This window comes from Silene latifolia, chromosome 11 (genome assembly GCF_048544455.1).
Source record: "Silene latifolia isolate original U9 population chromosome 11, ASM4854445v1, whole genome shotgun sequence".
Classification (NCBI taxonomy): Eukaryota; Viridiplantae; Streptophyta; class Magnoliopsida; order Caryophyllales; family Caryophyllaceae; genus Silene; species Silene latifolia.
The window spans coordinates 109,954,265-109,968,250 of record NC_133536.1 but is presented as its reverse complement, the minus strand read 5'-3'; the positions used below and the strand labels follow the sequence as shown (position 1 = coordinate 109,968,250).

At 35.8% G+C, this 13,986-nt stretch overlaps 1 long non-coding RNA gene across 1 annotated transcript; it reads left to right on the top strand.

Annotated features, from left to right (window-relative positions):
• The first annotated feature begins 10,581 nt into the window (after positions 1–10,581).
• LOC141611861 (uncharacterized) lies at positions 10,582–13,336 on the top strand. The gene is made up of 2 exons (XR_012528843.1): positions 10,582–10,731; positions 12,892–13,336. It is a non-coding gene; the product is annotated as an uncharacterized LOC141611861 (long non-coding RNA).
• The last annotated feature ends 650 nt before the right edge of the window (positions 13,337–13,986 follow it).

Genomic DNA, 13,986 nt, shown 5'->3' with positions numbered 1-13,986 from the left:
TAGTATTATTTATTATTATTATTATTTGTAATAAATGGCGGGGTTTTAGAATCCTAGCCTAGCATTTATTTTTCAGCGTTTTATATTATGTGGCGTATTATTATTATTTATGGAAGAAAAGAACAAAAGATTAATTAGTTATGAAACTATCGTGATTTTTCTTTTATTATTCTTGTCTAACTCAAATGCAAATGTCCTATTTACATTTAAAATAATGGGTTGTATCTTGTTAAGGATTACCTATGTATTCAATTAAAAAAATGAAATCAAACCCTTGCGCGTAGTTCGAGTAAATGTAAAAGAGTAATTGTTCTAAGCAAGAGCTTGTAGTGAACTAGAAAATAAGCATGAGCTTCGCTTACTCCTAAAATATAACTCAATTTATTTGATGATGTGAGGATGACTAATTGTCAAAATGCAAGAGCAAAGTGACATAAGCTTTATTTCAACGATCCAAGGGCCATTTTTATTTCGTGTCGCATGAGCGGCACGTAGGTGTTACGCGAGGCGCGTGTCTTGTCCTACACTAAGCATAATATCTTTTCCGTTGGTCGAGGTTAGTTGGGTTAGCAAATTCATTCCCATCTAGGTCTGTAATCCTAACCGCACTTTTAGAGTATGGACTTGACTAAGAATGGTCTGGCCCGGTTGGGTTAAACTTTCCTCGTGGATCGACAGGTAGGAGAGCTCCAACTGATTTGAGGACTAAGTCTCCAAAATGAGGGGGTAACTGCCCTATTTATAGTGCAAAGCCCACTCAATCCGACCAATCAGAGCAAAGCCCATGAGGCGTCAACCAATCAACGCCGAGCCACGTGTCAAGCATGCAGCCATGGAATGTCAATCGACAAACAGTTACAAAACTTCTTCACACGCTCCTTGACAGAATGCCAATCGACGTATCTTCTTCAAACATGATCCTTGGTATCTACTTGCCAAACGGCCCGTTGTTCAACCAAGCTTGGCAGCACCGGCTGGGGGCAATCAAAAGCACACGGCACTCACAACCTCGGTCTCGGCCAGCGTCATTTTCTTTTCCATATTTGATGCCCTTTACACATCCATGTGGAGGGGGGATACGGTACGGCCTAAGCAGAACCAAGCCGAGGAAGAAGAAACCGGGGCAGTGTATTTTTACTTGCGCAGAATACGCTCAACACTCATCGAAGGTCCATACCACGGCATAGACTACGCTGGGGGCAAATTGATGGGGCATATTCTGCACCCGCTGACCGAGTCAACATATTGAGCAAGGTCAAAGATATCCACAGCAAGTCAACGTCTTAGACAGCCTAACCGACGTAGCCTGTCGGCCTGTCACTTGGGTCTCGGCTAAGCAACTAGCCAGCCGGGATACACATCCGCGTACTCACATCCAAGACCCCTCGACATGGAGTCAACAGGGCCCGCCGGCCTGCCATGGGTCCCTCGGCCGAGGGTAGAACAGTCTTTCCACCTTGTGACACCCCTCGTTGAGGTAACTAAAAGTAACTAGTAAATCGTGGCGGAAACACGAGATTTTTGAAAACTTTTAAGGCTTCTAAAGAAGTCAAACGCGAGGCATCACCAACACGATAAATAAGTTTAGACAGTTAAGTTTAAGTTTACAAAACAAGTCTATTTATTGGAGAAAAGATATCCCACGAATTAACATAGATTCGAAAAGTAGGTGAGTCTATTATGTGATAACTAAATAAGGTCCGAGGTAAGAACTCGCTAGCTCACACGGTCTTCCCCACTTAAGCTGCATCACGGACAAAAACACTCCCCATTTTTCCAACCTTGCTTTTTACCAAACTGTATTTAACTAACGACCGTGTGAGCTATCGAAAAGATGATAGGGTTATGCCTCAAACGTGGGACATGATGTGGTGTGTGTAAATTATGCCTTCTTAAAATTACTACATTTCAGGACAACATGTTTGTTATCATAATGTACACCACATCGGTTTTAGAAGATAACATCGGAGGATGTGGTATAATACAAGGTTAATTTTATAGGTCGACAAAATTATAGGGGTTACTATAACTACTTGAATGACGGGTACTAGTTGGTTACAAAATTATAATACTACTTGAAAATTTGCTAAACATAGGGTAATCATCACAACTTCCATTTCTCTCCACCAGCCTGTTATTTTTGGATAGTGTCTGCAATAACAGCAGAGTTATAAAATTGTAAGATAAAGCTAATAAAATTATAATTATTAATATTACGTGCTATTTTTGTTGAGTTTCCATTCTAAATATTCGACAAACACAACCAATCACACGCACAAGTCACAACCTTCCGGTCTAGGTCAAGGCATACCAAAATTAAATGGGCTAATTGCATCGATTCAATCAGCTAGATACAATTATGAGCAGTGATTGACAACTTAGACAAAACAACAACGACAGATCTGTAAACCTAATTAACAATTAACAACTATCCATCGACTCCCCCGAAATCCTAACAGGGAGAATTTAGCTAGACATGATAAAGGAAAGAACAGAAATGAAGAGAGAAATAAACATAAACATAAATAAAGGAGAAAAGGGAAAGAGAATTACTAAGGATAGTCCGGAAAAGTAGAGAAGAAACAATGTCTAACAGAGGAAAGGAGAAAAAGTAGTGTATATGGTCTATAGTATGATACAAATAACGTCTGATGCTTTCCTATTTATAGGAAATAGGATTTTATTTGACCTAAACACAAATTAAAGCTAAAAAGCCCGATCCCAATAGAGATATACTCGATCGAGGAATTTTATATCACTCGATCGAGCAAAATCAAGCTAAAAACTCTCGATCGAGTAATTTAGGTACTCGATCAAACACTTATTAAATAGGCACTACTCGATCGAATAGAAAAGGAGTCGATCGAACACAATTGTACTCGATCGAGTACTTTCCAAATAAGCAATTCCTCGCTTCGCTCACTTTGAACTTCAAACGGCTGCCATGTCTTCGTTACTTGGGCAAACAGGGAGTTTCCGGTGGCGTTGGAAAGCTAAGAGGACAAGATTTCATCTCCAATTCTAATAACCTAAAAATAAGTTGTAGAACTCGAGATATGGCTCTTCAAAGTAGGCAATAGCAATTTGAAGTTCTTCCTTTGCTCGCCTAGCTAACTTACTTCTTTGCGCATCTCAAAATAGTAGTCTTAAGGCTCCGACTCAACTCATATCCTAAATGCATGCATAAGGACATGTTTTAGGCTTGATTATGCTCCTTTATGGTTCATACCTGTAAATAATACAAGAGAAACCAAAGTAGACAATTCGGGGGACATTTGTAGCTAAACACTACACAAAATGGATTGAAATGCGTGCAAATAAAGTACAAAATACCTATATAAAATGCATGCATCAGACGACTAGTGGGACCACCGTGGATCAAAGGAGACCATAGTGTTGACCACTGGTTGTGTGTGGTGGTGGTTGTAATAAGGCTGGGTGTTGTTGGTGTCGGGTAGTGAGGAGTTAGGGCGTGTTGTTGTGGGTTGTTGGTGGTGGTATGGCTAGTGGTTAAGGGTTGTATGAGTACGTCGTAGTGCGGGATTGCGCTGGCTGTGTTGGGTGGCATCAGTGGTGGTCGTATGGTGTCGGTATAGGCGGGTTGTTGGGGGTTGGTTGAACACGGGTTCAACCCGTGTTGGTGATGTTAGTGGGTTGTTTTTGGGTAAACGGGTTAGACGGTTTTAATGGGTAATTGTGCTTGGTTTTATTAAAACAGGATTTTGTATTATAATTATACGGGAATATAATTAATGTAATTAAATTATAATTAGTTGAATTATTTAAGTGAATCCAATAATTAGTTATTCAATTATAATATTGTATTTAGGTGATGGATTTGAAGTGGAGTACTTTTGATTATTATTCTTTGAACCGCATTATTGGATTATAGCTGCTGAGGTAGCTTATCTACTCAACTTGAATGTGCTTTATGATAGTTAATATTTGGATGTTGTTTGGAATTGGGTACTGATTATTGGATGATTATTGACGAGAATTATTATTGTTAATCCATTGATTACTTAATATACATGTTGCATATATTTATATTCTTTTTTGAGCCGATCCAGGGATTGGCGAGATATATGGATGTTCAGGTATATCTGGGTGTTCGGTGTATATTTTGGTGTTCGGAGTTGTGAACGGATTTTTGAGCATTTGTATATTTGATTGTGTTATTCTTGTATTTATTCATGTTGTTTAGAATTCCTACTCAACCGTTTGGTCGACAGTATATTCGTTACACACCTGTGATGAACCAGGGGAGCAGATTGATTACAGGTAATAGAGCTGGCTTAAAAGGGAACAGATGGGTGTGAGGCACATAGCTGTCTAGATCACTTAGAATGGAAACTCACTATTTATTATTCATTTTATTTATTAGTTTCGGCTGCAGTTGTATTTTATTTAATTAAAGCTATTTATTTTGGAACTTTTTAATAAGGCCAGTTAATCTAATATTTAATTAAAGTATTGTGATTTCGTTTACCTTTGTAATCACTACCTCAGGTAACTGAGATCGTAACACTTTCATTTATACAGGAATGCCTAGTAAAGGCTCTTAAATAAATGGGAGTGTTACAATGCCCGTCATAAACAAAGAACTTCTGATATTCTATCCATCCGCATCCTAAAAGACGGATATTTTTACCCGAGTCACATGGATGATAGATGAGTAACACCCACGATTTTATCTTAATGAGTATTTTATTTAAATCATTAATTTTATAATATTCTTTTTTATTTTATTGAGTAAATTATTTTAAATCGCTAATTTGATATTATTTGCCTTTATTTTGATAGAAAATGGTATTTTAACTTAGTTGAGTTAAGACAATTCTAAATTGGTCTAACTAGAGCTAAGAATCAGATTCTAAGTGAAATTTGAGCGAAATGCAACTCATTTGGGTCATGGCTTAAGTCCCTCGTTTGTTGATTGTTCATAGTGTTTGACCTGCCGTTAGCACTATAAGAGGATATGCTATCACATCCAATTTGAATCAACTCATTCTCATGTTTAGAACTTAAGTTTGACCATTTAAAGTTGACCCTTGTTATAGATGGATTCCAAACTTGTTCTGTTGCGGTGGGAGTATATGTTATTATTTATTATGCTTCTAAACCTTTGTTCAAATATTTGTGTGTGGTATGTTAACATAGTTTTTAATCATTGGAACACTTTAATTATGTCTCATTCACATATTATGTGATCGTTTTTGGATGTTTGACTCAAGTGTGTCATGTTTTCCATGAATGATCATTGGGGTCATGTTTATTTTGATAGCTAGAGTCAAATTCTCATTCATTTTTTGCCCTCATTGCTTGTTGGACTAAAGGTCTAAGGGGTGAGAGTACGTTCCATGTGTATGTTTGCATATAGAAGTGTGAGTATTACGACGTTGCTGGGAGATGAACGCGTAGCGTTGGTCGATCCGGCCAAAACGTTGTACTCATGCAAGGTGGTGTCATTCTGCATTGATCACTAGCTTTGTGAACCCCCACAAAAACGCGGAAAACATAACTTATAAATTCAAGTGGAAATTAGGAAATTTTTGAAAGTTTTAAAATTCAAAGCGCGGGTTCATTAAAATCCAAAACACAAATAGAGAATGCGGAAATAAAGATTATATTATACAAACGTGATAGTCAAGGTGAGGGAAAATATATCCCTCGAATGACAATACAGTAAAAGGTGAGTCTAAACAATCCTAATAAACCGACTACAAGGCCAAAGTGCTCGCTAGCTCACACATTTCTTCACCCCATAAATGCACCAACTAGTACCCGTCATTCATGTAAACATGAACACCACAAAAAATGGGGAGTAACTCAAGGTTCTCCCAGCCACAAAATGTCGAAACGAACATAACAAAGAACTAAAACAGGTAAGTCATGTAAGATACTTACAAAAGATATGAATATCAAGTCTATAATTAAACATGGCAATAAAATGAGAGGGAACAAGGTAGATAACATCAGCATAATAAAGATTCAACTAATCATGTGAGATAACTAAATAATATGAAAGAGAAGAGTACGGTCGTTTATACAAAAGCACGCATTTTAAGGAAATACAACATAGATATGAGATTAGAATCCGAGTCATGTGAGGCAGTTAAGTAAGGGATCAACTAATGCAAATTACAAGAATAGAAAATGTAGCCATTACTTGGAAAACCACTTAGCAAACATTGCACGGGACGTGGCTACTAATGTCACATTCATACTTATGGGTTGCATCTCACCATAAGAACGGATGGGAACATCAATCCCGACGATCAAATCGCAACTAGGGGGCTTATGGCTCACCCCTAGTATCCGATAGGACCAAGACAAACAACACAAGGCATAACTCTTGCCTTGAAAGATAAATACCAATATCTATAACCAAGCAAGACCTTTACTACTCATATATCAAAATATAATTCCCCTGGTAGGACGACAATGGTACTCCCAAGACTCAGTCCTAGTCTAAATCTGGCCAGACTCTGGGGGCAGAACGGTCCCCGATTCGACATGCGGCAGAACTGTCCGCATCCAAGACTCGATCGACAGAACGGAAGTCGAGTTTTCTCAATCGGTAGAACAGTCCGAAAGAGGCGGAATAAGCATAAATTAACCAACCCCCGGCAGAACGGCACGAGAGCGGTGTAAACCAATACTTGGCAGAACGGCACAAGTAAGGTGTAAAGATATGAGCTAAACCCACAATCGGTAGGACAGTCCGAAAAAGGCGTAAAGACAAGTCAAGCAAAACGGTATAGCATAATGGCATTATCATACGAATACGACTCAACCAAGCGATACGAATCAACTTGGAAAGAGACTAATAACGTAATGAGCCGATGATAATCCAAGTAAGACATTTCTTGCCAAATTATATTCATGAACATGATTAGGTAACCCATTTCTTCAATATTTGTCACTTGAATAAAAATGTAAACGAACGGAAATGAACCATTTATTATAAGCAAAACAAGCATTCAATTATAAATGTCTCAAATGTAAGATAAACCATTTACTAGTCACAAGGCATGAATAATTAAATTGGGGCTCATATTAAAAGGAAACATGTCATTTCATATATACATGAGATAATTATTGAATGTACTCCACAATTATAAATCATGTGAGACGAATATAAAAATGAACGATATTTACGAATTGCGTTTTATAATACACGAGGTAAAACTTAAATAACCGCAAACGGGACATTCACAAGACCACACCTTCTTATAAACCGGCCGAAAACCTAAAAAGTATAAAAAATTACCCCAATTGACTAGCTACAATCCCCAAATGGCCCGATGGCATTAAACGTAGACAAGCCTAAATAAATAAACATGTAAACCACAAGACGAGTTCTTGAGCATGCTTTAGACGGAAGCACGCATTGATTTTACCATTTATCTTAACCGTCACTTACCCACTAAAACAACTCGTGTGTCGCGTCTAAGAACACCACGTTTTTTGTCGTAAAATAGTCCCAATACGGCACTAACTCAGCGCTCTATTCTCGAACCCAAACAGTTCCCACTGCACCCTAATTTCATTCCCAAAACAGGCTGGGAATACCTGCAAAAACAAGACGAGTGCCTGCCCCGAATCACGTGTATCAACCAACTATTCTTGTCCAAAAGCAAAGTCGAAATGACCCCATTTTCCCGTCCCAAAGCGAGAACCCCATCAGCCGTGACCGCCACCCAACAAACCGCCTAACATAGAGTATAGGCCGTCCTAAACCAGGGCTCCAAGCACCGTAACAACCTCGCCTATCCGGGTAATAAATGAGCTCAATGCAGATCCAAACCGAGTCATGGTAGGACAACATTCGAGACGGGTTTAAAACAACTTCACAAGTATAAAGCAACTCCAAAAATGGTCTCGGAGGAACACCTAAACGGTTCCCAAAACTGACCAAATAAAAGAGCGCATTGAGACGGAAATTCGTCAAGTAAACATACGACATTAACACTTCAAGTAAACACACAAGTCGAGTATTATTCCGACACATTCAACCATTCTTATGAGAAAAACACAAAGAACCAAACTTTACCATAAAAGGACATGTAAAACGACATTTCAAACGGAGTTTCGACATTTTTGTCGAGTAACCTATCACCGTTACCTTAGCTTCTCAAATTTCCGAGTGAAAACGTCCAAAAGAGCACGAGCTTCCCTCCGGGTCTCAAGCTCGTCCACTAGAAGCAAGAAAACGGGTTATTTGAGTCATAAAACCGAGTTTGTCTCAAGACGACATTTTCGAAACCGCAACAAAACTGAAACTTTCTTACCTTGGAAGAAGGAGGAAGGAAAGGGGAAGAGATTCGTACAAACATTAAGAGGAATGGTGAAGAAATGAAGACGAAATCTTGGTTTTGAGCTGACGGAAATGGTGTTTAAGGTCTCTGTTTGATTTTTGGTCGAGAGCTGCGTTTTTGTTGTTTTTTTGCAGGGGATTAGAAAAGAAGAAAGGGAATGAAGGGGGAGTGGGGACGGGTGAATAATAATAATAATAATAATAATAATAATAATAATAATAATAATAATAATAATAATAATAAGAATAAGAATAAGAATAAGAATAAGAATAAGAATAAGAATAAGAATAAGAATAAGAATAAGAATAAGAATAAGAATAAGAATAAGAATAATAATAATAATAATAATAATAATAATAATAATAATAATAATAATAATAATAATAATAATAATAATAATAATAATAATAATAATAATAATAATAATAATAATAATAATAATAATAATAATAATAATAATAATAATAATAATAATAATAATAATAATAATAATAATAATAATAATAATAATAATAATAATAATAATAATAATAATAATAATAATAATAATAATAATAATAATAATAATATATAAAAGAGATATTTAAAAGTAGAGTGTAAGAGGGTAGGTGAGTGTGTTGTCGATTTACGGTTGGTCCGGATTAAATTAGGTACAAAGTGAAATGTGGCTGTCTACGCTAGTCGGTAACATAAGACGGAAATATTAATATTATTTTCACCTATTATTATACGACTAAAATGCGTATTTTTATATAAATTAAGCTTTAATATATTACTTTTAAAAATCCCGTTTAAAATTAAAATTAGTTAAATTGAATAATTCAAAAATATAAAATAAAGTAATTAAACGGTTTAATGAATTTTAAATATCAAAATGAGAAATTCGCGAGTGTTACTATCACCCCATCTTTTAAAAAGTTTCGTCCTCAAAACTTGAAAGTAGAAATGAAAAGTCATAAAAATAAAATTGGACTTTTTGAAATCGGCGACCAAAACATTAAAAGGTTACTCTTTGTGAGAAAAAAAATCCTTTCAACAGTTTCAAATAAAATTTTCCGACAGAACCAGATTCTCATCAAAGGAACGGAAGTGCTCTCGTTGCGCATTCAAGAACATCACATTTCAAATCAAAGATAAGGTCAAAAAGGCAAATCATTTGTATAAATCAAAAATCAAAAGACTTCAAAAAACATTAATGAAGAGTTTTCAAAAGTATAGGTCTCATTCATAGAACGAAATTGCTCTTGTCGTGCACACAAGAACGCTAACTTTCCAAGTCAAAGACAAATGTAAGACAAAAACACTCGCCGACAAGCGTAGAACAAGTTATTAAACATCTCTAATAACGAGTTCTAACATCCACTACTACAAAATGGCTCTATTGCAACATTTTCTACGCAACACTTGACTTTTGTGTTGCAAATTATAGTACAGGTATTAACTACGCAACACTTATCTCAAAAATGTTGCATTTATCCCTATATTGCAACCTTTTTGTAAAATTGTTGCATTTTATCACTACATATAGCAACATTATTTTTTAAGTGTTGCATTTAGTGGATGTACTAGCAACACTTTTAAAATATGTTGCAAAATGGATTAATTAGACTTATTAGAATAAGTGCTAGCCCAAAATGTTTTAAGATAACATTCCGGGTGCAAAAGGTTGGGGGATAATGAGATATACGTACAGGTGTGTTTTGTGGGCCATGCCATGGTGGGTCGGGCCAATAACCTAGACACGACCCGAACATGAGATCGGGTTTGGTTGGGCCGGTGTCGTGTCAACTTTTTCCAATCCGAGCTCATCCGACTTAGTAGCGGGCCAAGGTAGGTTAGGCTGGGTCTCCTTTGCTTTTTTTCTTTGTTTTTTTTAGTGTTCGGACCAGGTCGGACCAAGGAAATGGCGGCACTGGCCCGACCTCAGGGGAGGAGCGGGCCGTCCTGGGGACCCACGGGCTAGTCGAGTTAGAAAAAACTAGCCACCAGGTGAGGATGGCCCGCACCGTTGAAGAATTATAGATTTACGTGAAAATTAGGTGAAAAAATAAGTACTTCTAATTTGTTGTATAGATTCTCGTTTAAGCTGGGTATATCCGACTTAAGTTTAAGACGGGTTAAGTAGTTAGAATAAAAGACAGGCAAAATACTCTGTATGTATATATACACGTGGGATGATATTTACCGTTTTAATATTAAGACGGGTACATACGTCTAAAGGATACTTATTGAATTTGTTTAGGGGGATAAAAAATAAACCAACCGTCATTTAACCTAACATAATCTTTTCCTCTTTTTCCAAATACTGCATTCCATAGTTCTACACTCGTCTATACCGTATCAATAGTCTTCATCAAAGGTCTTCTATAATCTTCATCAAGCGCAATTTCAATTCCCAATTATCTCTGAGGTATGACGATTAAATTCCGGTTATTTCAATTTGATTTCTCGACTTGTTTTTTTTTTGCTATTCAAATTTATTTGCTATTCGATTATTTGATGTTTGCGTTAATTTTTTTTATTTTGGTGATCTAATCACATATTCATTTATTCGATGCCCTAATTTTCCTTGTTTCATGTGTCTATATTAGAATCATTGGAGGTCACTTTCACAGGTGTTATGTTTGGTATTTATATCTCTTTTACATTTGATTCATACCAGAATGTTTGGTGACAACATATTCAATTGATTAGATTATCGGAGATGAAATCAATGGGGGTATAATTTTAGTTTGACCTACCCAAGTTAATTTCTCAGGAATTAATTGTTAGTTTATGAGTTTTGGTTCATGGATTATGTTTGATGCAATGCTCGATATGATTTATCATTATGAGTCATTTGGAATCGGGCTTCCTGTATCGTCATTGTTGTCAATTTAGGGATTTGTCAGACGTCTAACACCCTTACCTTTACTTTGCATGAGCACATTGTTTTTGTGGTTGTATTATTCTGTTTGAGCTAGTCTGAAGTGGCTTGATCTCAACTCGAAATGTCAGATACATACAAATTTGCAAATAAACAATCTGACCTCTTAGGGGTCTTACAACTTTATAGGTTTCTCTTAACTATTTCTAAATGCAAGCTGATTTTTTATTGGTCTTTGTCATTGTAGTTTATTTTGGTTTAAGAGAATTGGCGGAAACCAATTGTTTAGGTGTAAGAATTGATCAAGAAATGAATTAGTGACCACTTTTGGTTTCTAGGACTTATAAAGATGTAAATGGCAGCCTCAGAGTACGTAGTTTTGGTCCTTGATCATTTGGTGGTTACACGTGTTCTATTTATGTCGTTGTGCTTAGTTATTACGGAGTAGCATATATGTATTCTTATTTTTTATTTGTTTTGGACTGCTGGGGCATAATGGAAAGTTTTAAGAGGGTGTTTGGTTGGGAGGTTTGGAATGGAATGGAATGGATTTTAGTCATTCTAGTGTTTGGTTGGGGTATTTTGGAATGGAGTTAGAATCCTGATAGATTCTCATTCCACCCCAACCCCTTGGAATCCCATACACACCTCCTTCCCATGGATTCAAACTCCATTCCTTTATGTTTATTTTTATAGTGAACCAAACATGTTTTGGAAGGTATGGAATTGAAACCCCTAACTTCAGTGATAGTAAATCTACTGTTATTGAGTAATGTGTTCAATTTCGAAGTTTGTTTCTCAATTAGACTTTCTTTCATAAGATTTGTTGAATTGAGTATGTTTAGTCAATGAGAACAGTGAACTATTGATTTCATGCTCATGTTTAACTCCGTGCAAAACTACAAATGGTATAAAATTATTTAGCCTAGTGGAAGAAACATACTCCCTCCGTCTTATTCATTTGTTTATTCTTTTATATTCTTTGTGAGAATATTTTATTTAAAGGTAAACAGATGATTGGCACGGAGGGAGTATATGTATATTTCTTGTTACAATGAGATACTTTTCAACTGTTGTTATTTTCTCTAATGTTATATACCTTGTTTCTCAAGTGGGTTGGGGAGGTGGGTATGTTTTAGATCAACGGTACTTGTATTCATTTTGGAGAATTGATTATTGAGAGAGCTGTTTGTGAAACTTTGTCTTTAAGACTCGGAATTGATTATTGGGTTGGATAGGTTGGAAGTGAATGTAGCTGGAAACTTACTTTCTTTTTATTGTATTCTAAATGTATAATTTGGTGGAGGGATTTTCAGACTAAAGAGAATTGTTTTGGTATGTTATTCTTCTGAATTGTTTCTGCGTCTTGCATTGATTTTTGGCATATGGTACTAAAATTTTGCCGAAATCAGTAGGAGCTGGTGTGGAGTTATAAAAAGGGCAATTATACTTGTTAGATGTTATTACAGGTAGTTAGTGCATGCGATACTAGTCCTAGAGTAGTAGAGTAACTTATCCGGATACAAATTTGTACGGTACAATGTATGCCATGAACTGTACGCATTGTCCATAATTAGCTGCTGCCTACTCCCATGTTATGAAAAACTGTCGAGTTAGATCGGTCCTTCCTATTATAAATTTGTCCATGTATATGAACAGAATCATATTCCGATCAATTTAATTGGCACACATGTAATTGTACAGGTGTATGGGACATAACAAAGGATGGGAGGAAGCAGCCTAAACGTTTGATTCTTAAGTGATTGAATTAAAGACTTGCAATGCCTGTGTGTGTGAATCAAAGGGGAAATTTTGTTTCTTTTGTCACAGGTCTCGTTCTGGGTTACACACGGATGCAATGTTAGATGGGATTCGCTGAAGGCTTGTACTTGCACAATGTTCAGTTCATCTATTTAATTTTTTCTTTATTTGTGTTTGGAAATAGAGTAATTTAGCTTTTTTTTAGGACATTTCTTCATGATGTATTACAGAACATGGATATTGATTTTTGGATGTAATGAACATATGGGTTTTTGTGGATCAATTGATAGATTATTTTTGGATCTATCGTCTATGTGAGAATCAAAATTTGTGGCAGTTACAAAAACAAGTGTAAATTCATTTCGAAGCAAGAAAGTTGCATTATATATAGGATAGTGTTGCCTTTGATAAAAATCGAAAATGTTGCATTATAACCAAAATAGTGTTGCTTTTATGTTTCATTTTGGTAAAAAAATGTGTTGCTATGGGTAGAAATAAGTGTTGCCAAATTTTGGAGGGAAAGAGAAAAATGTTGCATTTATAAATTTAAAGTGTTGCAATAGCTTCTCAAAATAAGTGTTGCATAAAGGAAATATGTGCAACATTTTAAAAAAATGCTGCATTTGAGTAGAAAATGTTGCAAAAAGTGTTACATTGAGCTATTGCAACGAGACTTTAAGCAGCATACTTAAAAATGTTGCTTAAACCATAAAGCAACATTTTAAAGGCAATATGCAACATTTTATAAGTATTGCAATAAAGCCATTTTGTAGTAGTGATCCGATCGACGTTAAATCAAAAGAAAAAAGTAATTCACTCAAATTTTCTTTTGCAAAAGCCAAATGGAAATTGAAAGATTCACTGTTGAACTTCAAAAAGGAGTCAAATTCTGAAAATATAATATTAAACTTTGACAAATAAATCGTAAATAGATCGAAGTTAGTCAGAAATTGAGCAAAATTAAAAGTAACTCGGGTTTAGCAATTAAAATTATGATAAATAAGTTTATACTCAAAGAACAAATAGGGAACTAAATCA